At 41.7% G+C, this 27,977-nt stretch overlaps 1 protein-coding gene across 1 annotated transcript in view; it reads left to right on the top strand.

Annotated features, from left to right (window-relative positions):
- The window catches only part of SMPDL3A (sphingomyelin phosphodiesterase acid like 3A), a 72,403-nt gene that overhangs the window by 35,900 nt on the left and 8,526 nt on the right, over nucleotides 1-27,977 (top strand). The window lies entirely within an intron of this gene.

Genomic DNA, 27,977 nt, shown 5'->3' on the forward strand with positions numbered 1-27,977 from the left:
AGAATTCATTGTGGAAAACCAATTTCAATTAAAACACCCTAAAAAGCTCAGTCTATCACAGATATTTGTACCAATGTCACCTCTATTGTTTCTAAGGACCTTGCAGATCTCTGTAATGTATAAAAAATACAGTTAACACAGTTTTAGAAATGAGGAATAGAGGAGGACAAATGAGAACATGGCAAATCTCTGTTGAGCATAGAATCAAACTTGTCTTTTCTGACAGGTTATCACTGATGTGCTCTTCCTCTCCCATACACTATTTAATCATAGTTATTTGTAACATAATTTTGACATATATGGACATAACTGCATTTGGAGTTACTTACAATACAAAAAACCATTGCATCATCTGTGATGGCGCTTATTCAGAGCTCTACTCTACTTAGCCTCCATTTCTTCATGTGGTGGCAGGTGGTGGGGAAACTGGGTTTAAGGATGATTTAACCTGTACATATTTTCTCTGCACAATTTTTTTGCCTGAAATATTGAAAGATCAGCATTTTGCTGCAGAAATGAACATTAGCCTTTTGGCTCCTCCCATCACTTAGAGGGCATAGCTTCAGAAGGGATGCTGGACTGACACACAGTGACTTTTGCTCACTGGTGACAGCACAAAAGCTCATCTGCATCTCTTTCTTTAGCCATGACATATCCTTCACTAGATGTTGCCAGATATTTTTGCCAGACTTTGTGTGCTGTATTCTGTCAGTAAATTTCAACACTATATAAAATAGAGAAGAACATGTTATTTGAAGGTGATATTAACAGTAAGAATAATACAATTTACATAATAGTAGCATTTATTAAGACATGTAAAAGTGCTGCTGTATTGCCTGTTTAGTCTCTTTTAGACTATAAAAGGGAAATGTTCTTATGCTAATGATCAAAACACAACCTTAAAAGTTCATCAAATCACAGTCTTTGTAACCTTCTTTTCTGTAGGCATGGTGTCAGATTTTTAAGTTGCAGAACAATTGGTGTAGTCAGCCATACAATCAATTTGTAGGTACTTCAATAACAAAATAACTGGATGGATAAAGCAGCAGTATATGCAAGAGCCAAAGCCAAATATTTTGTGATATTTCATACCCTGTACCCAGGTTAGCTTTCTTCTCACCTGCCTGTGAGTTGCAGTTGTTCATATATATTTACCACTAAGCAGCATTAGTAATATATAGCTAACATATAGTTATGAAAGCTAAAGAGAAGTAGTTTATTGTTTCCTGCTCTCATTGTTTGCTACTCCTGCAGTTTACCTACAACCTTTGCCTAATTATGTCATGTGTTTGTTCTACAGGATCTGAAATAGAGATGTGGAATTCATACTTTAAGTTAAATTTAGCTGGCCATAAAATTTCACTGCAAAACCAGGCCTCAGTTAGAAGAACCCGTTCGTGATGCAGTCAGATACAAACAGTGGGGCTAAAGGAGATAAATGAATTAAAGACACGAAAATATTTCTTTTTCTTTCTTTTCCTGAGGAAGTAAATTAAGTATATGAAACAATGGCTATCTGCTATGAGAAATGCTGGAGGTGAAAGGCTTCCCACATTCCAACCCAGAGAGAAGCTCAGGGTGGATTACTTTTGTCACATGTAGTAAACAGCAGATGGCTGCAAGCATAATGGAAGAAAACATGCATTTGACAACCTTATATCAAAACTAAATAAACCAGTTCTTCAGCTGGTACAGAAAGGTGTCTGCCTATTGATTCTAATAGAGATTTAATGTTTTACATGTGGCTTGTCCTGAGAAAATATTTCTTTGATTATCACTGGATGGGGGAAGATTTTACACACAGAGATGGAGCTGATCAATATAATAAATATTTAACCTTTCTTATAATATTTGCAGCCTGGATGTTTGTTCAACTTATGCCAGAGAAGACGCTAGCTTTAACATTCAAATCCTGGTGTCTAAGTGTTCTGAATCTGCTGTTGTAAATGCAGTAGTGTGAAAGATGTCCTATCTTAGTCCATCTGCTGATAGAGAAGCTGCCTACCAAAGGACAATGAAACTTTTTGCCCCTTGATGGTAAACAGTATGAACTGTGATAGCAGATGCTCTTATTGCCAACACTTGACATTTGTTTTGATTATCTCAAGATTCCAGAGAAAGACTAAAATATTGCAAGGCAAGGCTGAAGGGTTTATGGAACAAGAATTCCTGTTTCCTCGTCTGAGCAGCACAGCCCTTGTGGGTTTTGCCACCATATCCACCTTTTCCCCTTGAAGTTGCCCATGGAGGCAGCAGGCATTCTGGAGGGACTCCAGTAGGGAGCACTAGGAGGCTATTGCACGTGCAGCTGCTGGGGAATTGCACTGAGATCAAAAGGCTTGAGGATTATTTTGTTGCTACTGCTTTTTCTTTTAAAGTTGACTATATTAATCTGGAAATCAACAGTATCTTTTATGAATGATCAAAGCTGCTATGTAAGAAATTGCAGGGAACTTAATATATTCAAGTTATCACTGTGCTGGGTGAGACCACTTTCCTAAAAGAGGTGCTTTAAATACAATTTCATTTTGAGAACACCCTATGATTGCAGAAGAATCACTGATAATGTGTTGAGGTCAGAGATTTTATCTCAAAGTATGTCCCACTTAAGACTGGGTTTCATGTGTTACTGGTTGTGAGAAAGATGCTAATTACATTTCTCCCCCGTAAAGGGACTGGTTAACACAAAGAAATCTCACTCCTTTTGTGATATGTTTAGCCCAGCAGTTACTTTTTTTTTCTAAATTGGGCCTGGCAGCCTCTAGGGTGAATGATTGACATGTCAATGTGTAACAGAAGCCAGAACCAATTCTATTGTCTGACACCTCCTTTCCTCCTCCGAATATTAATGATGAGTGATCCAGCTGAATGAATGAAAAGTGCACATATCCCTTGTGGCTCTGTGCAGATGCTCAGAGATGACAGCAGGGCTTGCCCAGGAGAGGACACAAGCCCATAAAGCCATCTGGTATTATGCAGTGAGCTTAATGTGTTCATCAACCTGGCCAAATGTTTAGTAAATGAAAAGTTGACAGGCAAGAATTCATAACATTTATGCTTAAAATACACTCAAAACATCACAGAGAACAATAGGAATCCTAGATGAATTCCTAGAAAAAACATAGAGTACAGCTCAGATTTTGAGCTGGAAAGATGGGCAAGAAAAACAAAAATATTTTAGTTAAATAAGAGTCACAAAGGAGTGATATGCTTTAATAGTGCCTTCAGTTACCCTGTGATTGATTTCAAATAACACAGGTTATTGATGACCACACCAGGCTTTTAAAGTACCTTAGCACCATTTCAAAAACATCCAAACAAGCCAGTTTTGGAAGACATTTTGCAGTCACTCAATATTTATCAATTCATAATTCTGATTTATTGTTGAATCAGAAAATCTACTCTTCTTAGTCTGGACTATGATATATTTATTTTTATATTACAGACTGAGACTATTGAATGTGTAGTCAGACTGTTAAGACTAGGTGGTATAATGCACAATTCAAAAGCAGATTTCTTTATTTAGTCAATTCAATTTTATTTATTCTTTCAATAAAATAAATTCCCTTTGATTGTATACAAATAAAGATTTCACATGTAAATGTTCCTAGTATCTCTAGTGTCTCAGTCAGCAATTCTGTCACAATAGGCAACAAGAAAAAAAATCCATAAATAAACTATTTCTTACTGTGAGGTCTTGATCTGGTTCAAAGGCCAAAAAAAAAATCTTTTCTCACTACATTTTGCATATCATACTTTCATCTTCACTACAATAAAAATATAACCTCTTTTCACCTTCTGTGCTGTCCTCATCTTTTGAAGATACCATGCTTGAATATGTTTTGTATTTTCACAATATCCCAAAGACCGGCAATTCTTTTGCATCCATAGAGACTTCATGCACTGAGCAACTCTTGCACTGATTATTGCAAACCTTTCCCCTAGCCACTTTCTCTATTTCTTCTATGTTGTATGACAGCCCAGTCAGATTTACCTGGTTGCTGTAAAATCAGTTTGCCCTGCTCGTCAAATCCCTTTGTGTGACTGCACTTGATTACCTAATAATGTTATTTCCTATCTTTCATATTCTTTCCTGTTACCCCAAAAGCCATTTGCAGTTTACTTTCCCTTTATCTCTCAGCTGTTGATGTTGCTCCCATTTTTACTTTGCAAGCCATACATCTCACCTAACTTTGCTGTCTAAGAGTTATGTGTTTAGCTTAAGCCAAATGTTTCAGTTCCACTATAGTTAGTAGAGAGAAAGGATACATTCAGAGCGTATTTATTTCGTCTCATTCTGAGAAAAATACCTAAGTTCATTGAGATCAATTGCCCTCTGGGTATCTTCCCATATGCAGGGATTCTAGACAACCAGTTTGGTTAGTACCTTACAAGTAGGTAAAATGAATCCCAGTTTTAATCCGTTTGTCCTGAGTTTTCCCAAGTGCCTTATTGCCTTCTGCCTCAGTACCTTCTACTCTTCTCTAGAATCCATTTGATACCATTTTCTCTACTTAAGTGTTCTATTAAAACTTTAGTCTTAAAGAAAATATGTAAACTGTTACTGTAAACATTGACTTATAATTAATTTAAAAATAATTTTTTTGACTTCATAATGCTTCATACTAAGCTTTATTTTCTAGGGTATTGGGGTATTGTCATGTTTCTATGAGAGAGTGCCTTTCTGCTCTTGTTATACGCAGGCATTATTAAGGGAAAGGTGTTCAAGCTTACAAATTAAACCAGCAATTTACAACAGAAACCTGAGTAAGACCTGTTACAACAGTCCCACCTGACATGATTCAGGCCTGGGGTGGCTGTAAGTTATTTACCTGCAGCCTGGGAAATACATTTCTTTTTTATAAGTTATCTGTTTGAACATAACCCTTTCACTACCTTACAGTAGTAACATCAGTAATAAAAAAGCTGCCTATAACATTTGTTTTTATGTTATTTTAGAAAAAAAATCTGACAAAATATTTTAAGTTTAAAAAAATAGTAACCTTTTCTTTACTCTTGCATCTTAAAAATAGCCAAGTAGTTAATTTCTAAACATTTACAAAGAGAATCACTCTGGGATTAGACCTTTGAATAACAAAATGCAGATACAAGTAATTTTATTAAACTTTTCTTTTTATATGTAAATAAAAACCTAAATAATAATTGTACCACAGGGACAGTAGGTCTAAGGTTCATAAAGAAAGTAGGGCTGAACATCACAGACTTATGACAATTCAATGATCAATCTCACTGAAAAGCAAGCAAGAATTTTTCATCTGTTCTTTTTCTGTCACATGGGTTGTGCCCTTCCAGCTTAAGCAAGACAAGATGATGATCTGTTTAAATGATAAAATAATCACTAAATTCTTTTGTTAGTATAGGTTCTTTTACCAGAATTAAAAATATATCATAATTATCTTATTCCAATGGAATAAACTTGCTTCAGTAAAAACATTTGCGCTCTCTTGTGCATACCATTTTCAGCTCTGAAACTTACAGAAAGGGCTTAATTTCATAGAATCACAGAATGGTTTGGCTTGAAAGGGTCATAGGGGATCATATGGTTCCAAGCCCCCTGCCATGGGCAGAGAGATCTCTCACTAGATCAGGTTGTTCAAAGCCCCAGCCATCCCAACCTGGAACACTTCCAGGGATGGGGAATCCACACCTTCTCTGGGCAACTTGTTCCAGTGTTTCACCATGCTCATAGTAAAGAATTTCTTCCTAATATCTAATCTAAACCCACCCTCTTTCAATTTGAGCCATTCCCCCTTGTTCTGTCACTACATGCCGTTGTAAAAAGTCCTTCTCCAGCTCTCCTGTAGACCCCTTTAGGTGGTGGAAGGCTGCACTAGGGTCTCCTTGGAGAATAAGCAGGTTCTTCTGTAGGCTCTACCCCAACAACGTTCAGCCAAGGTAGTTCTGGTGCTGGAAACTGAATAGGGATCACTGAATTTTCTCACACTCATATGGACAAATTCTGCCTGTGAAAGAGCAAAGTGGCTGTATGTACATACCAATTCTTCTGGGTAAGCAACTCTCAAAAATGAAAAAGAAACAGAAAACTTGGCAGGAGAACAAAGTTCAGTCTGGGAAATCTTTTCTCACAACAGAAAGTCGAAGCCCCTCCAACAAAGAGAGTTTGTATCAAATTAGTGCCAAATTGTTGAAGACTCAGCTGCATTGTTCCTATATTGAATGCTAAGAGAATTTGTCCTATTAGCATTATATTTATGGAGATGGGAGCATGGACAGGCTGAGTCTCCAGCTGCCAGGGCCCAAGCAGAGAAACTGCAGGTGGGGAAGGTCTCAGCTGAGTGGTAGGAGACATGTTGATTTGTGATGGATGCATTTACACCATGGGATGCAGTTCCCTTAACTGGTATCTCTTCAGTGCTTAGGACAAGTTTATTTACTGTCCACTGCAAGGGGAGAAAAAGTATCTTTTTCAGTGCGATGAGAGGGATGCCCCCCAAACAGAATTAACACAGTTTTAAGTGGTCGGAACCACCAGAGAATGGTTTCCTCTTCTACTATATTAGACCTTAACTAAGTTTGGTGTACAAAATGTACCCCTCAAACAGAACACTGTGGGACCAGGAGGAGCAGTAGAAGAGTGTAACTTGGGCCATGGCTTTACATGTCTGCTCACAATGAACTTTGAGACCCATGGGAAGCCTTCCCATGCCACTAGCATCTCACTGCTCTCAGGAGAATGCCTACTCAGTGGCATCTACAGGGATGTGCCCTGCCTAAAGAAAAGGGAATTATGACAAATCCATTCAAATATGGGTACAGGATAGAGAAACGGGAAAGGCAAAATGAACAAATATACATTACATGGTCTAGAGAGAAATTCTTCCATACAATTTTCTGTTGCTTAGTAAATATTGCTTAGATTTTGGTCTGGGGCCCTGTCAGGAGTCAAATGAATATATTAGCTATTGACAGCTATGAACACACTATTTGGAGTTATAAATGGAAAAAATGAATTTACTTGCATGATGAAGGCTGGAACCATTCAATGAAAGACAACAATTAGAGGACACAGTGATAAACTGGCAGAGGGAAGGAAGGAAGAAATATTGCTGGGAAAAAAGCACCTTTTATTCTACTTTTCCAAAGGAATAAACATGAATGATAAAAAATCCATCATGGATTTAAGGTTAAGGATTGAAGGGAGATAAGGAGCTTAAGTCTGTTGCATTAGCACCAACTGGTGCTGCGCATACACTCCTGTGTCATCTGATGTAGCCAAACTTGTGTAACTGCACAGTAGACACAGGCACCAGACAGGAAAATGAAAACAATCATTTTATCAGCTGGGAACAACACAAACTCTGACTTTCCAGTTTCTTCTATGGGTTAAGTAAAACTGATGAGAGCTTATTGGTGCCTTGATTAGATACAAGGCTAAGCATCATCCTTTTCCTGGCAGAATTAACCCTTCAACTGAGGAAGTGGTCCTGCCTTAGCTTAGCTAAGTGGGTTGCTTTTATTTGCAACTAAATTAAAGTCCGAATATTGTTACTCAAATGGAAAGCAGATTATTTAAAATATTTAATTTCTGTTTATTTCTAATAAAGAAACCACACTTCAACCAAAAAAACCCCTCAACTCCTACATACGCACTGAACAAAAATTGTTTAAAAAGCCACTTTTTTTTTTTGTTAAATTGGTGAAATTTTGGGAACAGACAGGGTCTCATTCAAGGGAGCAATGTCTCAATTTCTAGTGTCCTCATGCTGGAAAAATTCTTAACAAAAAATTCCTTGGAACAGGAGTTCTGCTTGAATAATATTTATAGGAGCAGGCTCTGGGTTTCTCTGCTGCCTGTGCTAACAAGAGTGTCAGCTGTGATTTTGCTTCCCATGATATGGATTAGATCCAAGCTGAATTTGACTTTTTTCCAAGTCAATTATGAATTATCTGAGAACGAAGCAGCCAAATGGAATTACTCTGAACTTGAAAAAGAAATTAAAGTACTTGTATGCTCAAGAAAGAAGAGAATCTTGCTATTTTTAAGAGGTAGGAAACAAATTTGTGTGCCTTTGGTTATTCATAAGAAGATGCTCAGATATTATGTGGAAGGAGGGTCAGTTAAATAAAGAGAAATGGAAGCAGAGTGGAAGAAAATACGCAAGTGTAAATTTTCATAGGCCAATCATTGTGTAACATGTCAAGCCATGTGCTACAAGCATGTTTCGTTATGCAACCCTCGGCCCCAAAACAACATTTTAAACACATGCTTCTCTGACTAAAATAGCTGCATCAAAAGAGTGAGATGAAACAACAACAGACATGTCTTCATCTTCCCCATAGTGCAACTTTCATTGTGTGCAGCTATGCCACTGCAAAGCAGGTGAAGTATGACAGTACGTTCTGTTCTGAACATGGGCTAAATGATTGAAAACTGTTGAGAGATATGTGGGCAAATTGTATTGTGTCAACATTTTTTTTTGCATCCACAAAGGTAAAGATCCAGTTATAGCAAGAGCTAAGAATAAATGATGATCCATCCCAGCTGAAGGTAGTGATAAAATGACCTTGGATTTGAGTGGGGTAAAATTTCTCCTTTAGAATGTTTTTAATTAATTTGATTTTATTCTGTTCTTTCAATGGAAAAAAAAATGTGAGGGAAACAAACAAATTATGTTCCAACTGCAGTTTCATTTATGAATCCATTGAATTTAGTTTACGTAATTTTATTTCCTTCATGTGATACCTATAAGCAGAGTTTTATTGATCTTCTTTTTATCATTCTCTCTGTGTTTTCCTGAGAATAGATATGCTTCTAAATCAGGCAGATGCTGCAACTGTTATCAAATATTTAATGATTTTTCTAATCCTTATGTCTTGAAATAATTCTGAAAAAAGATATATGTGTCCATTAGTACATTATTGTTTGCTCAGTGGCAAATGGAAGCTCAAATAATGCAAGTGAGGCAGAATATTAAGAGATTTTTAAAGCTGTAATTTGTCACAAGTTGAATTACTAAACTGTTATTTTATAAAGCGATATTTATTAAAATTCCCCACACTCCAATTGTATTGGGCTATAATACACATTTTCCTCCTGCTTTGTTATGCACAAAATATCAAATTTTATTACTATTTAAATTTTAGTTTCATCGTCAAGAAATTATTGCTTTATTTCCTTTCTGGCCTTCATATAATTCCCTTTTCTTCTTACCAGACTCACTCATTATTAATGGGAAAATTTCCTAATATTGAAATACACAGATTTTCAGCTATTGAGCTGTTTATGTCACATGAAATGACTAGAAAATACAGCTCAGGAATGCTGCATAAAACTAAATCACCACTGTCCACAGTATGCTTCCTACTAATAGTTACTAATTTTCAAATTCATTCTGTGCATTAGAGAAGAGCTAATTATGCCAGTAATATCCAGGTGAAGTTGCCAAGATTATGGCAGTGATCATGCTGTTAGAAGAGAGGGAGGCAGTACAGACCAGCAGTGGTAGCAGCATTGATCTTTGTGCAGATATCAACTTTCTCTTCCGCATAGCAAGTTATGAAGAAAAGATAGTTTACACATCCCCAAACCCAATCAGTTCTACCATTGAAATGGATTTTATGTCTTGGTCATGCAAGACACACTTTTGATTTCCTTGGAGAATAAAAGTTTTAAGAAAAAACTTTTATTTCATTTCGGAATGCCAGAAATTTTGCCTATTCCAAAAGGATGAGAAATCTGTATGAGGTGGGATCAAGTCCTTATTTCTATTCTGAGGGAGGTGAGGAAGTCCATAAATAAGGATGGATTCCAGCAGGGCTAAGTTTTTTTTTTTATTTTATATGTATATGTTTTAATGTCATCAGTTTCTCAGTGAGGGCATCTGAGTGACAGCAAAACATTTTATGAAGTCTCTTACATTCCTGTTCCATTTGGGGGTAATGAACATAGCATAATACCTTGCAACTTTTTCTTTAGAATCGCTCAATCCTAGTAATGTGATGATCAACGGATAGAAGCTGAGAAGACCCCCCACATAATCTTGTGCTTTTTAGTCCTGAGATGAGATGTTTGTGTAACAATTTTTCAGCTGAACTTTGCGAGTGAACACAGGCTGTAGGTCACATTGCATGTGATCTCCTTTTCCAAACCAAAAGGTAGATGGCAGCCAAAAAGATAGGCAGAAGAAGCAATCAAAGGTAGTGCCTGACAATCTAGTCTGAGATTTACAGAGAATAAGTAATGCTCTGAGATGAAACACTCCACAGTAATAATTGTTTGGCTTGTAAAGGGAGCCTTAAAAGGCATGCATGAACACCAACCTGTCATTGCCATGCAAGAGGAAGCCAAAGTGCATAGTGAGGACTCACAGTAGCTCATGTTCCTTCCCTCCCCTGGGTTGCACACAAGAAATCCTAAACAGACAGCTTGGATACATGCCTCTTGCTTCTTGTAAGTGCCTCAGCCTGGGAAGATGAGCAAGTGTCATCTGTGACAGACTATCCCTTCTCCTTTCATAAGCTGTCATCCTGAGTCTTCTTACACTAACTGTTGAGACAACCATAAACATAACCTAGGCAAACAGTCCATGAAAAGGCAAACATGAGGAGGTCTTGCTTCAAACACAAAGAATTTTTTCAGATCAATTTTATGTCATTTCCTTAATTCAGTCTGGAACTTAGCAGGGTGAAATTTTTTTACTTAAGTTTTATAAAAGCAGTGCTCAAGCAACAACTAAGAACATGAATGTGGAAAAGTAAAGCTTGGGAAAGTTAGAAGCAACTGAAAGTCAGCAGTAACAGCAACTGAGCTTCATTAATGCTCAAAAAATAACTAGTTGCACTACAGGGCAGTGACAGATACTTGCTAGTTCATTTGCATGTCTTTGGCTTTCAACTCAATTCCAAAATTTTCTTGAAAGCTGACATTCATGTTTTTTGGCAGCACAGTGACAAACAAGAGATTGTACAGGATAACCCTTATAACTGACTAGACTGTACATGTTCACTAAATGAACATTTAACTGAATATCCCAACTATACCTTTGGTTAGATCAAAGTCAAACCTAAGTTAGTAACAGGATGTTAGGAACAAGAATGGAAGGATGGAAGGATGGAGGGATGGATGGATGGATGGATGGAGGGATGGATGGATGGATGGATGGATGGATGGATGGATGGATGGATGCTTTTTCATAATTCACCATGAAGGAATACAACACATCATAATCCTGCCTTTTGCTCATAGACTTTTCAATGGTCTTTCCTATCCAGTGCTCAATTTTATTCCAAATACAGTCAATCCTTTTTGCTTCATTGTTTTCCTCTGTAAGTATTCCAGTTTATCTAAAAAGAAGTAGTTCAAGGCATCTAGAAAATTTCTGCATCTCTTGTTGCAGGAGTTGCTGTCTGAAGCCCTGTTTCTAAATCCAAGATTCACGTCCATTCTCTGTCAGACAGTGTTGATTACTGAGTTAGAGAAATTGATTTATGAGGAAGGGTTAAGGAGCTAAAATACAAATAGCTTGGCTGCATGATGACTAAGACAGATGGGAACATCATCATAGGCTGCAGAGTACTATTGCACTGAGAAGGAAGGGCCTCTGGGGAAACGCATAAAACATAATCTGGCTCATTTTGAGTCTTCCAATTGTCACCAGCACCATTATGGTGAAAAAGGAAGCAGGTGGCTGCTTTACATACTATTTTGAATTAAAACAAGTCTCAGCAGAAGCACTTAGTGAGTTATGCGTTATCACGAGAATACAATACTTGCCCTGCTCCTTTACCTCAAAGCTCCATCCAGCTGCAAATCCTGTCTCCTGCAATTCCATGAAGCAGATGCTCTGAAGCTGAGCAAATGTGTAGTGTTCTTTCCCTTGGTCTTCATCCAGTTCCCAGGAGTTTGTGGCATAGGGTTTTCTTGCAGTTTGTGCTGGTTTGAAGGTGAACCAGCAGGGGAAATGAACTCACCACGAGAGAGATTATAAGTCAGAGCTAAAATTTAATAATAATATTACTATAACAACACTGACACACAAGGGAAATTGCTTTCAACTCACAATACCCCAGCAGTATAACCCAGTGTCCTGGGGCACAAACCCAAGGGGGTTTGTTTGCCCTTGTGCTGAAACCCCTGTGGCTCCCCCAAGTCCAGAGCAAAAGGAAAAGAAAAACCTGTTGGTGCAGGCGAGGGCTGTGGTCTGGACGAGAGCGGGGATCTCCTCCTGTCGAGGTCCTGCTGCTGCTCTGGATCCGACGAGAAGTACCCGAGGTCTTCTTACCCGCCACTTATGTACCCTCAGGGAGCACTCAGTCCCTCCCCCTGGGCGGGGACTCACACAATGGGTGATTGACTCTGGGAGCCAGGGGGTGTTGAGCTGTTGATGGCCCATTAGCAGCTCCGCCCCCTCAGGCTGGGTGTGAAGGTGATAGTGGCTCCCTGGGCAGCTGCTGCTAATGGCCCATTGTCCTTGGGGAATGAATAGAGGGGGTAGAATACACAGCTTTGATCACCCCCACACAGGGTTAGCTGGTCCCTCCTGCTGAACTAGGACATTATCCACCCCTTATTCTACTCCATCTAGTCATTCCCAAATTAATCCCCTTTTTACCTATACATATATATATATACATATATGCAATGAAACATTACAAACTCTTCTCGCTCAAAATTAGGTCCCCTTGTGGTACACAACGTGTTTCTCCATCTTTTTGCATTACCCACCAAGTGCAACCAGGTCCTTGAGCAAAGACAATCCCTCGGATGGGTTTGCCTTTGTTTGAGGTGGGACTAACCCAAACAGTCTTTCCTAACATACCTCTCATATGGACCACAGGGACTTTATCTTCATCTACAGTATTCAAGAGTTCTGATTGGGCAGGGCCAGCTCGATTGATGGAGCCCCGAGTGTTGACCAACCAGGTGGCCTTTGCCAAATGCAGCTCCCAGTGTTTGAAAGTTCCCCCACCCAACGCCTTCAAGGTTGTTTTCAGCAGTCCATTACATCGCTCAACTTTCCCGGCAGCTGGAGCATGGTAGGGGATATGATACACCCACTCAATGCCGTGCTCTCTGGCCCAGGTGTCTATGAGGCTGTTCTTGAAGTGGGTGCCGTTGTCAGACTCTATTCTCTCTGGGGTGCCGTGTCTCCACAGGACTTGTTTCTCAAGGCCCAGGATGGTATTCCGGGCAGTGGCGTGAGATACGGGGTATGTCTCCAGCCATCCAGTGGTTACCTCTACCATGGTCAGCACGTAGCGCTTGCCTTGGCGTGTTTGGGGAAGTGTGATGTAGTCAACTTGCCAGGCTTCCCCATACCTGTATTTCGACCACCGTCCACCATACCATAGAGGCTTCACCCGCTTGGCCTGCTTGATGGCAGCACATGTGTCACAGTCATGGATAACCTGTGAGACACTGCCCATGGTTAGATCCACCCCTCGGTCACGAGCCCATCTGTATGTTGCATCTCTGCCTTGATGACCAGAGGCATCATGGGCCCATCGGGCTAGAAACAATTCACCTTTATGCTGCCAATCCAGATCTACCTGAGAGACTTCGATCCTGGCAGCTCGATCCACCTGCTCGTTGTTACGATGCTCCTCATTAGCCCGGCTCTTGGGTACATGAGCATCTACGTGACGGACCTTCACACTCAGCTTCTCTACCCGGGTAGCGATGTCCTGCCACATCTCAGCCGCCCAGATGGGTTTCCCTTTGCGCTGCCAGCCGGCCTTTCTCCAGCGCTCCAGCCATCCCCACAGAGCATTGGCCACCATCCACGAGTCAGTGTAAAGGTAGAGTCTTGGCCACTTCTCTCGTTCGGCGATATCCAAAGCCAGCTGAACAGCTTTCAGCTCTGCGACCTGACTTGATCCACCTTGTCCTTCAGTCGCTTCTGCAACTCGACGTGTAGGACTCCATACAGCTGCTTTCCATTTCCGGCTTGTCCCTACAATGCGGCAAGAGCCATCTGTGAAGAGAGCATATCGCTTCTCCTCTTCTGGTAGCTGGTTATATGGTGGGGCCTCCTCAGCTCGTGTCACCTGCTCCTCTTCTTCTTCAGAGGACAATCCGAAACTCTCACCTTCCGGCCAGTTGGTGATGATTTCCAAAATCCCAGGGCGATTAGGATTCCCTATCCGGGTTCGCTGCGTGATCAGAGCGATCCACTTACTCCATGTGGCATCAGTGGCGTGATGGGTAGAAGGAGCTTTTCCTTTGAACATCCAGCCCAACACTGGTAGTCGGGGTGCCAGGATGAGCTGTGCCTCAGTGCCAATCACTTCTGAGGCAGCTCGAACTCCTTCATAAGCTGCCAGGATCTCTTTCTCAGTTGGGGTGTAGCTGGCCTCAGATCCTTTGTATCCCCGGCTCCAGAATCCCAGCGGTCGTCCTCGAGTCTCCTCAGGTACTTTCTGCCAGAGGCTCCAGGATGGGCCATTCTCCCCGGCTGCAGTGTAGAGCACATTCTTCACATCCTGTCCTGTCCTGACTGGCCCAAGGGCTACTGCATGGGTAATCTCCTGTTTAATCTGCTCAAAGGCTTGTTGTTGTTCAGGGCCCCACTGGAAATCATTTTTCTTCCGTGTCACAAGGTAGAGAGGGCTTACAATCTGACTGTACTCAGGGATATGCATCCTCCAAAAGCCCACGGCGCCTAGGAAAGCCTGAGTTTCCTTCTTGCTGGTCGGTGGGGACATAGCTGCTATTTTGTTGATCACCTCTGTTGGAATCTGACGACGCCCGTCTTGCCACTTCACTCCTAGGAACTGAATTTCCTGAGCAGGTCCCTTGACCTTACTTCGTTTAATGGCAAAACCAGCTCTTAGGAGAATCTGGATTATCTTCTTTCCTTTCTCAAAAACCTCCCCTGCTGTGTTCCCCCATACAATGATGTCATCGATGTACTGTAGATGTTCTGGAGCCTCACCCTTTTCCAATGCAGTCTGGATCAGTCCATGGCAAATGGTGGGACTGTGTTTCCACCCCTGGGGCAGTCGATTCCAGGTGTACTGCACCCCCTTCCAGGTGAAAGCGAACTGCGGCCTGCACTCTGCTGCCAACGGAATGGAGAAAAAGGCATTGGCAATGTCGATGGTGGCATACCACTTGGCTGCCTTGGACTCCAGCTCATACTGAAGCTCCAGCATGTCCGGCACAGCGGCACTCAGGGGGGGTGTGACCTCATTGAGACCACGGTAATCCACCGTCAGCCTCCACTCTCCACTGGACTTTCGTACTGGCCATATGGGGCTATTAAAGGGTGAGTGAGTCTTGCTGACCACCCCTTGGCTCTCCAGCTCACGAATCATCTTGTGTATGGGGGTCACAGAGTCTCGGTCAGTGCGGTATTGCCGACGGTGCACTGTGGCTGTGGCCAGCGGTACCAATTGTTCTTCAACTTTCAGCAGTCCTACAGCAGAAGGGTCCTCTGAGAGGCCAGGCAAGGTGCTCAGCTGTCTGATTTCCTCTGTCTCCACAGCAGCTATGCCAAAGGCCCAACGCAGTCCCTTTGGGTCTTTGAAATATCCATTCCTCAGGTAGTCTATGCCAAGGATACACGGGGCTTCTGGACCAGTCACAATGGGGTGTCTATGCCATTCCTTGCCAGTCAAGCTGACTTCAGCTTCCAGTACAGTCAGCTGTTGGGATCCCCCTGTTACCCCAGAAATAGAGATGGATTCTGCCCCGACGTATCCTGATGGCATCAACGTGCATTGTGCGCCAGTGTCCACTAAAGCTTTGTATTTCTGTGGGTCTGATGAGCCAGGCCACCGAATCCACACAGTCCAATAAACCCGATTGTCCCTCTCCTCTACCTGGCTAGAGGCAGGGCCCCCCTAGTTCTGGTCATGGTATTCACTGCGCTCTCCCTGTGAATATGACCGGGAGGTTCCTTCAAGAGGATCGGGCATAACATCATCATTCCTATACTGTCTGGAGCCTTGCCCACGAGAAACCGGAGCAGCCTTCAACCTTGAAGAATTCCCTGTGTTAGTTGTGCCTCTTTGCAATTCACGTACCCGAGCTGCTAAGGAAGAGGTGGGTTTCCCATCCCACTTCCTCATATCTTCTCCATGCTCATGGAGGTAAAACCACAGATTGCCGCGTGGAGTGTACCCTTTCTCCTTAGCTGGAAGACGCCTGCTTCTGATGGCAGAGACTCTCGTTTGTTCTGGAGAGATATGGAAGAGTCCTTCCTTAATCTTCTCTTCCAGTTCAGCCAGTTTTGTTTCCACAGCTGAGACGTGGGCTCGTAATGGAGCAGTGACAGTGTCTTCATAAATCCTGAGTTTGCTGACCAGTGCACCCACCTTGTCTTCTCCCTCTCTCCACTGCAATGTTGCAAGGTAGCGAGAATACATTTCTGGCCCAAGTCGTGCAAATTTTAACCACATCTGGGATGTGCACTGGACACCATCTGGACTTTTAGGGAATCTCTCATCCTCTGAAAAGATTATCTCCAGTACGGCTAATTCCCTTAAGCACCGGATACCTTGTTCCATTGTGTTCCACTGTCCTTGCTGTACGTGGAGGTCCTCCTTACAAAGATATCTCTCCCTCACGCTTGACAACAGTCGCCGCCAGAGGCTGAGAGTTTCCTGTCTCTTTCCAATGCCCTGATCAATGACAACATCTCGAGACAGGGATCCCAGCTGCCTCGCCTCACTCCCATCTAGAATTGTATCATTGGCTGCAGCATCCCAGATTCGAAGTAGCCAGGTCAAGATGGACTCATTTGCCTGTCGTGTGAACTCTCTCCGGAGCTCACGCAGCTCTCCCAGGGATAGGGACCGGGTGATTATTTCTGGCTCCATTTCTTCTGCTTGAGATGAAGGTCCTGACTCTTCCTCGTCATGTACTATACGAACTGATTTGGTCTTTGATTTTCTTTTCTGGACAGGGGCAACTGCTATCGGTTTCTGTTGTCCTTCTGGCTCCTCCATGGTTTGTGTGGACATGGTGCTGGTTGACGTATCTCTCTTCCTCTCTGGCTCAGTCGTGGTCTGGGTGGACATGGCACTAGTTGATGTATCTCTCTTCCTCTCTGGCTCAGTCATGGTCTGGGTGGACATGGCGCTAGTTGATGTATCTCTCTTCCTCTCTGGCTCAGTCATGGTCTGGGTGGACATGGCGCTAGTTGATGTATCTCTCTTCCTCTCTGGCTCAGTCATGGTCTGGGTGGACATGGTGCCCGTGGATTTGCTCCTTTTCTCCTCCTCCTGATGATGCTGTACCACACCAAGCAGTGTGCGGTAGGCAGTGGCCAGGGCCCAGCAGGTTGCTGTGAGCTGCACATCTCTGGGACTACCAGAGCATCTTCCTTTCACATAGCTTAGCATTTTGGCAGGGTCCTGCAGTTGTTCCGGGGTGAATTTCCAGATCATTTGAGGAGAGAAGGTCTCCAAATACTGGCCCATATCTTCCCACTTCCCGTGCCACTCAACATCATCCGCTCCCAGGGCAGGCCTCCAGCAAGTCTCCTTAGAGAGCCCAGTTCTGACCCTAAACATGGTGTATACAGTACAGAGGAGACAAAGCAACACTAACAGCAAGATTATGCTGTCCCTAACATCAAAAGGAAGCTCAATATTTTCAATGATTGTTGTAGCAGAGGTGAAAAGGTGGAAGTAACCATCTCCGCCTGTTTTCCCCACAGTCTGGGTGCTATTTTTAATGAGACCCCAGAGGTAACAACCCAAACCAGGACAGGCAGACCAGACTGAATATACATTCACAATGAAATTCATTGCTTCTGATGTTATGACAACATAAACATAGTATATTAATAAAGCAATTTTGATCCTTCTCCCTGGTATTAAAGAGAGCAACAAAACAGGCACATGGTTCCCCATGTGTCGAAATATGAACAGGCCCAGATACACCGTCCACATGAATACATCAAGCAACATGGTAGTCAGGGAGTTTCTGTACCCAAATACACAAAATGAAATTGTAGTTCTGACTTCTCTCTCGTGCCCCACGTTGGGCGCCAAAAGATGTGCTGGTTTGAAGGTGAACCAGCAGGGGAAATGAACTCACCACGAGAGAGATTATAAGTCAGAGCTAAAATTTAATAATAATATTACTATAACAACACTGACACACAAGGGAAATTGCTTTCAACTCACAATACCCCAGCAGTATAACCCAGTGTCCTGGGGCACAAACCCAAGGGGGTTTGTTTGCCCTTGTGCTGAAACCCCTGTGGCTCCCCCAAGTCCAGAGCAAAAGGAAAAGAAAAACCTGTTGGTGCAGGCGAGGGCTGTGGTCTGGACGAGAGCGGGGATCTCCTCCTGTCGAGGTCCTGCTGCTGCTCTGGATCCGACGAGAAGTACCCGAGGTCTTCTTACCCGCCACTTATGTACCCTCAGGGAGCACTCAGTCCCTCCCCCTGGGCGGGGACTCACACAATGGGTGATTGACTCTGGGAGCCAGGGGGTGTTGAGCTGTTGATGGCCCATTAGCAGCTCCGCCCCCTCAGGCTGGGTGTGAAGGTGATAGTGGCTCCCTGGGCAGCTGCTGCTAATGGCCCATTGTCCTTGGGGAATGAATAGAGGGGGTAGAATACACAGCTTTGATCACCCCCACACAGGGTTAGCTGGTCCCTCCTGCTGAACTAGGACACAGTTTTATTAAGACTGTTACATTTAACAACTGCAAGTTAACCCAGCCCTCCATTATTTATCTGCTTCTAAGCCCATTATTAATTTTGACATCGGGAGCAATTTTCTCCGTTTAGTTATGCATGGAGTGTAACTGTTGTCTAATGAGTAGATTGTGTGTTTTTGGCTGCTGTGTTGAAAAATACAATAGTTGTCTTTTCAGTCATAGAATCATAGAATCATAGAATCATAGAATCGATTGGGTTGGAAAAGACCTCCGAGATCATCGAGTCCAAACCTTGGTCCAACTCTAGTCCATTTACTAGATCATGGTACCCAGTGCCACGTCCAATCTGCGTTTAAAAATATCCAGGGATGGTGAATCCACCACCTCTCTGGGCAGCCCATTCCAATGCCTGATTACTCTCTCTGGAAAGAATTTTTTTCTGATATCCAACTTAAATTTCCCCTGGCAGAGCTTAAGCCTGTGTCCCCTTGTCCTATTGCTAAATGCCTGGGAGAAGAGACCAGCCCCCACCTGGCTAGAACTTCCCTTCAGGTAGATCTAGACAGTGATGAGGTCACCTCTGAGCCTCCTCTTCTCCAGGCTAAACAACCCCAGCTCCATCAGCCTCTCCCCATAGGGCTTGTGCTCCAGTCCCTTCACCAGCCTTGTTGCTCTTCTCTGGACTCGCTCCAGCACCTCAATATCCTTTCTGAACTGAGGGGCCCAGAACTGAACACAGTACTCAAGGTGTGGCCTCACCAACACAGAGTACAGGGGAAGGATCACTTCCCTGGTCCTGCTGGCAACGCTATTTTTGATACAGGCCAGGATCCCATTGGCCTTCTTGGCCACCTGGGCACACTATTGTCTCATGTTGAGCTTCCTGTCAATTAGTATCCCAAGGTCCCTTTCCGCCTGGCTGCTCTCCAGCCACTCTGTGCCCAGCCTGTAGCGCTACAGGGGGTTGTTGTGGCCAAAGTGCAGGAGCCGGCCCTTGGCCTTGTTGAACTTCATCCCATTGGAATCAGCCCATCTCTCAAGTCTATCCAGATCCCTCTGCAGAACCCTCCTGCCTTCCAGCATGTCGACACTCCCTCCCACCTTGGTGTCATCAGCAAATTTGCTGATAATGGACTCAATCCCCTCATCTAAATCATCAAGAAAGATGTTAAACAGGACTGGACCCAACACAGACCCCTGGGGAACACCACTACTGACTGGCCGCCAGCTGGATGCAGCTCCGTTCACCAGCACTCTCTGGGCCCGACCCTCCAGCCAGCTCTTAATCCAGGAGAGGGTACACTTGTCCAAGCCATGGGCTACCAGCTTTTCCAGGAGTATATTATGGGAGACAGTGTCAAAGGCCTTGCTGAAGTCCAGATAGACCACAGCCTTCCCCTCATTCCACCAGGTGGGTCACTTGATCGTAAAAAGAGATCAGGTTGATCAGACAGGACCTGCCCCTCCTAAACCCATGCTGGCTGGGTCTAATCCCTTGTCCACCCTGAAGGTGCTGTGTGATTGCACTCAGGATGAACTGCTCCATAACCCTGCCAGGCACGGAGGTCAGGCTGACAGGCCTGTAGTTGCCAGGGTCCTGCTTGCAGCCCTTTTTGTGGATTGGGGTGACATTGGCCAACCTCCAATCATCTGGGACCTCCCCAGAGAGCCAGGACTGTTGTAAGATGATGGAGAATGGTTTGGCAATCTCTTCTGCCAGCTCCCTCATCACCCTGGGATGGATCCCGACTGGTCCCATAGACTTGTGAGGATCCAGCTGGCTCAGTAAGTCAGTAACTATATCCTCCTGTAAACTTTCTTTTTATCCCTGACTTCTTTTAGAATATCCCTATTCAACCAAGCTGGCCGTCTTCCTCTCTGGCTGGCCTTTCGGCACACTGGTATAGCCTGTTGCTGTGCACTCAAAATTTCCTTCTTAAAACATGTCCAATCCTCCTGGATCCCCTTGCCTTTAAGAGTTGTTTCCCAGGGTATGCTCTGAATCAGTTTTTTTGATAGGCCAAAATCTGCCCTCTGGAAGTCCAGAGTAGAGGTTTTAATGGTGGCTCTCCTTACATCCCTGAGGACTGAAAATTCTATTATTTCATGGTCACTACGCCCCAGGCGGCCTCCAACCACTACATCATCTACCAGCCCCTCTCTGTTTGTAAACAGTAGGTCTAGCGGGGCCTTACCCCTGGTAGGCTCATTTACCAGTTGATGAAGGAAATTGTCCTCCATACACTCCAGGAACCTCCTTGACTGCCTCTTCTCTGCAGTATGAAGCTCCCAGCAGATATCTGGCAGGTTAAAGTCACCCACAAGAACAAGGGCTGGAGATTTTGAGACATCCGCCAGCTGCTTGTAGAATAATTCATCCCCTTCATCATCCTGGTTGGGTGGTCTGTAACAGACTCCCACAATGGTGTCAGCCTTGTTGGCCTTCCCCCTGATTCTGGCCCACAGGCACTCAGTCATAGTCCTTGTTTTTAGGCCTTTTTTCACTATTCTCTTTTCTAGGCTGTGTGGTCTTGGTCTGTGTAGTCTCTTCTCTTAAATTCTTCCCCTATTAGCTACTCCCATTACCTTTGCTACCTTTTTTTTTTTACGCTCTTTTTCAAATCACCGGTTTATTTTCTTGATATTATATAATAAATCTGCGGTGCAGCCAGTACTCAAGATATGAGGCTGTCATAAACTGTGGTAATTTTTTTTGTAAATTTTTTGACTGCATTCTTGGTGCTATGCTGTGACCCAACATCTCTTTTCTATATGGTGGTAATAAATCATATCATATTTATGTCAGTGTGGTTGTTTTGCCCCAGGTGCCTTACTATGAAGCACTGGATGTTGAGAATGGGTTATTTTCTATCCCACTCTAATATTTGTAGATGTGCAGCAGGGAGAGATAACTCTTTTATGTCTCTCTCACCAAGTACAAGGAAAAAATAATTTTTTTCCTTCTCCAAAAATAAGTTTACATGGAGATGGTGAAATTCAAAAAGGTAATTCTTGCATTGGTCCAAGAGCCAGAGCCATGGGATTACTGGACAGGCAAGAATTCTTATTGTCAATGTTCCTTCTCTCTGTGCAACACTTTGCTGAATTCAGGAGCAGTTATAATGTGAGAAAGATGAAAAGTGGAGGATTTGTCTGTGTGGAAAAGAGGGAGAGAAGGAGGAGATTTACAGAGGAAGATGACAACAGAGAAAAGACAAGTCAGTTCACTGTAGCAATGCTTTTGGTAAAATACCCAGGGGTTATTTTAGACCGTGTAGGATACACAGAGCATTGATAGGATTAGAAGATATTCAGCACAGATATAAAAGGAAAGTTCAATTACACCCATATAAAAGTTGCCTGAGTTTGCAAGGAGCTTTGTCCGTAAGTGCACAAGCCTTTATTTTTTAATAACTGTTGAGTATCAAATGATTTCTAAAATCTCTCTTAAAAACCTCTTTGCAACTAAAAGGACTCCAAGTTCCATTTACATCAGTACCTTCTTAAATAAGCAGAACCTGTAGAAGAACATGTTCTTGCTAAAAATAAACAGTTTCTCTTCAAAGATATTCACAAGATTAGAAGAATACAGGAATCTGAGAAAAAGTGCATTAGTATACATACACAGTTTGTGCTACTCAGTAGCTGCCATACTATATGTAAAAACTGATGTTCAAGCAATTAGCATATTAATGCTAACATCTCACACTATAATTTAACTTTAAGCTTTATGGCTGAGACAGAATAAAGATAAGAAAATGTCAAGCACTCATTGTTCTTTAGGAAACACAAAAAGGGAATGCCACTTGAATATGTCACAGTACTCATTTCACTTTATAATCTTCCAGAGGCTTTCCAGAAAAAAACCCTCATATACTTGTATTTTGAAACTTATGTATGTAAAATAATATCTCCCTGTGTTATCATTGTGAGCTGGAAAGCCATGTCTGGCTGAAAAATCTTTCCCTAAGTAAAAACAAAACACTGCCTAGTGGAATAGTATGTAAAATTGTTCATGAACAGTACATTTCAAATGAAATAGTAATTACAAATTATGATTTTTCAACAAAATCATGATTAATATAAACATTTATACAGTCAAAATAGTGCACTGACATTGATAGTACTATGGTGGACATTGTGTGTAACACTTTGAAAATCACTGACAAGAAACTCTGGGTAATTTTATAAAAACTAGTAAAAGTGCACCTTGAAATACATTATCAATATGGATTTATCTAAACATTTCGCCATCCATTTTTAATGACAACCCCCCACTCCTTCCCTCCATGTAAAACAGATGCTTTTAACCTAAAACAAAATCAACCTACAAAGGATTTAGTTGCAGTGTACCAGCTGTCACTTATAACAAACTGCTTTCTCTTAAGTCTCTGTTTTCCTGTAATCAAATTACAGATGGACATAATGTTTTTTTTCATAATATGCCACTGGATTCAGAGAGAGCCACTGTAATTTGATATGCTCTTAATTTTTTTTTGCTTTCTTCCAGTATCTAACCTAGGAAAAAGAGAATTGTAACACCATTTTCAGATTTATTCTTTATTTTTGAAGAAAGTTTATGTCTACAGACCTGGATGACTTTAGCATTGTGATTTCGATTTGGAATGCTGAATTAAGACACTGATGGATATTAAACCTTTTTTAGATTAAAGAAAGAACGCATTAGCTCTTTTTCCATTTTGCTCTATGGGGCCAACTCTAAGCTCTTTCTCTTCATATGTAGCATTGTGAAAAAAGACAACTTGAGTACTAAATGCAAATGCTTTCCTTTGCAGTATATTGTTTAAGGCATCCCTCATTTTCAGGATTTGTGGACTTCCTGACCAAGAAAAAAACCCACTAAATATTAATTTGTAACTTTCATTTTAAAATAATTTGTATTTTTATACAATACTTCAGAAGGAAGAACAGTGAAGCTGCCTTCTAATTAATATCTTTCATGTTACTGAAACTACAAGAAATGCTGAAATACAAGTCATATTGGGATAGATTTGTGTATGCCATACCCAAGAATGGCTTACCTTTTAAACTTTTATATTTTTCTAAATGTTCTTGGAAATTATTTCCTGTATGACAAAATATCAGCCAATAAATGAAGTTGAAGGAATCCATTCTCCACCATATTATCACAGGATTTTGTGCATTTAATTTTTGCTCTAAACCAAATCATGTGCTGTACTACTTCTTTTCATGTCCATCAAGTTTACATTACTTATCTTTACATCCAGTCACTTAAAAGTGTTACCTATTTCTCATCTCTCATTTGCACTGACAATATAAAAAGCTGCTTTTGCTAATCCCACAGTTACAGCCTCCATTAACTTGTATGTTAAATTTACTGACAAATCTTATTCCTCTTTCTAGGAATAATAGAGTTTTGGAGTTTTTGGACTATATTGGGATTTTTTAAAATATTTTTCTAGATCTGTCTGCAGAGCATCTTCATTGTTCTTTTTCAGTCTCTCTTGTACAAGTGGTAACTACCAAAGCCTACAAAAATATTTGAACCACTGCCAGTCTGAGGACCCAGCTTTTCCATTGACCTTTTCATTGAAATTTTGAATGTTCCTGCAAAGTTCAAAACTTCAGCCTGACTGAAGATTGCAAAGAAAAATCAGAGTCAAGGCAAAGTAACTCTCTTTCTTTATGAGCGAAACACAAAATTGCAGTAAAAAGAAGTGTTGCTGAATGTATTAAATTGGACTGAAAAAGCCAAAGGGTAGCACCTTGGAGCACTGTTTATAAAGCCAAGTTGTTGGATTTGTTAAGTTTTCAGTGAAATCTGGGGAATTCAGAGGAGAACATCCTACTGGCATAGTGACCTGCAGGCTGGCCGAGTCAAACCACCTTTGAACTCGTGGGGTTTCATTTTAATAACTTACAGGACTAACAAGCAGTAGCTGGGACAAAAACCATATGTCTCTAATAAAAGTGATTTGTTCTTTCCAGGACCTTCTCACACTTAAAGACAAGCACTTAAAGACTGAACACTGTTTTCAGTGTCCAGCTTTACCCTGAGCAAGGCCAGACAGATCTACTTTGGCTCAGAGAACAGTAATTAGTTTTTCTGCTATAAAAGCAGCTCATTCAGCTATCTTTTGCAGAGATACAGAGAAACAGTTTTTCTCTAGGAAAGGGGACTTAATTGTCCATATGTGCGTGAAACATATTTTTTTCTAAAGTTTCTTTTAATTAGTGTTCGCAATATCTAAAAGGATCAATAAAGATTTGGATTTTAAATACTTTTATCTGGCTGCTGTTGAAGCAGTGTGCAATGTTCACAAGCTGGAGTGAAAAATCCTGACTGCTATTTTGGTAGTTGCGGAAGACCAAGGACACAAAGTGAACTGGGATGGATACACAGTGGTGAGGTTCAGAACCTGAGGCTGCTGCTCTTAGGGAAGCTGAGTGATAAATAGAATGAGTGTGGTTTCAGTCAGTGGCCTCTTTTCCACTGACTTTGATGGAAATCCCAGTAAGTCTCTGTGAGGAATTTCATATAAAAACCTGTTAACATTTGGCCTTCATATTTTATTTACATGCACAATGACAGTCACATGGAACAATGTGAAAACCCTGGGAAAGATGACACATTGTGTAGGGGGGATTAATTTCACCTAATGCTAGCTAATCTAGAAGATCTGTATCTCATCTAATGTTGTTTCCTAGACTCCTCCTTACCAGAAGGAAGGGTAGATAGAGAGAACCTTCTCCAAAAGCTAATCTGTCCTACACACCTCAGACATCTGTCTCAGGATGGAGTGGTTAAGTAGCCCAGATATGCCTCTCTTTTTTCCCCCAGTGATTAGACTGCTCTTCTAGGCAAGATGCTTAATTTCTGCTTGGCTAAAGTTAAGTAAATTGAATCCCATGCTATCTGTCTAAATAGTGGTACACATTTTGCTGGGTTTTCTAGTTATGCATGCAGAATAACTTATTGCACTTATTGTGCAATTTTGTGTTTCACTCATAAAGAGAGTTACTTTGCCTTGACTCTGATTTGTACCATTTGCTCTCTACAACTACCTGAAAGGAAGGTGCGGCAAGGTGGGGGCCAGTATCAGAACCTGAGTAACAAATGATGGGATGAGAGGAAATAGCCTCAAGTTCCACTAGGGAAGGTTTACTTTGGATATTGGGAAAAATTTCTTCACAGGAAGGGTTGTCAAGCATTGGAACAGGCTGTCCAGGGAAGTGATTAAGTTACCAATACTGAGGCTATTTAAAAGATACACAGATGTGATGGTGAAGGACATGGTTTAGTTGGTAGGACTGTGTTAATGGTCGGATTTGAAGAACCTAGAGGTATTTTCCAACCTAAATGATTCTATGATTTTGCTTCTATTATTGCTTATACAACATTTAAAGACTATTAAAAACTATTCTTGGACTTTGTCAATTTCTTAAATTAAAATTATAGGGAATAAAATAATATTATTGATAATTTTTTTATCTTCTTTGCTGAATTATGTAGTGTGTTTTCATGCAGATAAAGGCTTAACAGGAAGGAAAATATATTGTAATGTGTGGAACCAAGAAAATTATGCTTGCAGGTGTCAAAAGATACAGAAGATTTATTTATAAAAGGAAAGATAACATTGCTCTTTCTAAGCAACACATAAATATATCTTGTCATCTACTCTAATAATTGCAAGATCTCTGGAAGCCTTCAGGCATTTTGCAAGCAATATAAAGATGCAAAGCCTTACAGCAATACTATTCCCTTTTTTCCCCCTTTTCTCAACAAACTTCATCTGTTTCATTTTTAAATAGGTGTGATCCTTCCTTAAGTTGACTCTGTTGTACTCAGAGTGGACTTTGCCATTAAGAGGACTCAATTCTAGATAAGCAGCACCTTGTACCAGGCAGCCCACTGTATGAAGCAACCTCATGAAATCAAATTTACTTTCCATTGTCATGTGCTGGCAGATGGAGTCAGGTAAAGAGGCAAGCAATGAATACCTAGATTAGGCAGTGCAAGAGAAGAAAGTGTAATATAAAGCTGTTACATGGATTGGGTGATGGTTGTGAATGATCACCAGCAACTGGTAAGGCAAATTAATAAAGAAATGATAAAAACTAAAGACCAAGGGAGCCTGTGCAAGGCCTGATTAAACTTTTGTGGGCTTTATGCCTTCTAAAGAGTCCAGGTGTAAGCAGGCACTCTTCCATGGAGTGGATATCTGGGGAGCGAACAAGATATGGCTGGACTCCAAGAAGCTGGTACTGGCATTTGGCTGGGGTTCCCACTCTCAGAAGCCACAGGGGAAGTGTCTGTCCTGAGAGCCCACAGTCAGGCATGGTTGATCCACTAAAGAGTGGTGTCCTAGGCCACCTGTGTATCTGGATGTCTTGACAGCAGTGAGGTAAGGGGCCTAGAATTAGTGCTCAATCCTATCACATCACATCACATCATACAATTGAAGTGTTTTATAGATCAGTGACTTAATCCAGTGACTGATACATCAAAGGGCACCTCTGAAGACTTCAGTAGTACCATAGGCATGTTACAGATTTGAAAAGGGAAGTGATGAGGTAGAAGCTACCCCTGAACCAGGAGCATCTATGCTCCATAGAAAACTGTGTAGTCCTGAACTTCTGAATTTCCAGGTTGAGGGCTATGGCCACCCTACACTATTTTTCTCCAGTCTTGTGAGCTCTCTCAGATGTGACTTTTTATAAGCATCCAACTTATCCAGGAGTCTGTGTTCCACTGACTTTGAACTGCCTGGAGTGCCCACCTCTATCTTTTACTTGACAGCAGGAAGACTGGGGAGAGAACGGTCAGCAGTGGCATCTCTGCAAATATTTGATTTATCTTTGAAACTGTAGCTATGACTCTCAGAGGGAAATAGTGATTACATTCTTGGCATGTTTAAGCAATAAAAACCCAGTTGTGATCAGTTTAAAAAAGTTTAAAGAAAACACTTGCCTTCAGGAGAGTAATGCTGAAGCTTCATTTCCTCTAGAGACAAATATCAATTCAGAGGGGCAGGAGAAGATAGAAAGGAATGAACCCAGTAACTGTAAGAGTGTGGGGTCATCATCATGTAATTCTAGACATTGTTGCAAAAGCTGGAATATTAAATCTCAGTGGGTGTAGAGATGGATGAAAACCAAGGGCAACCTAGAGGGAAATAAGATTGAACTAATGAAAGTTTGCTCTCTCAGTAGTATGTAAAGAATGTGTCCAATATTGTATTCACTAAAATAGTGTCTCTGGGCAATGTGAGAATAATCATAGGTAGAAATTACACTTCCCTCCCAGAATCACATGAAGAAGAATAAAAATTGTGACTGAGAGATCTGTAGATTTCAGCAAGCTGTTTCACTCTTAATGATGTTTGATGATCTGAGA

This window comes from Pithys albifrons, chromosome 2 (assembly GCF_047495875.1).
Source record: "Pithys albifrons albifrons isolate INPA30051 chromosome 2, PitAlb_v1, whole genome shotgun sequence".
Classification (NCBI taxonomy): Eukaryota; Metazoa; Chordata; class Aves; order Passeriformes; family Thamnophilidae; genus Pithys; species Pithys albifrons.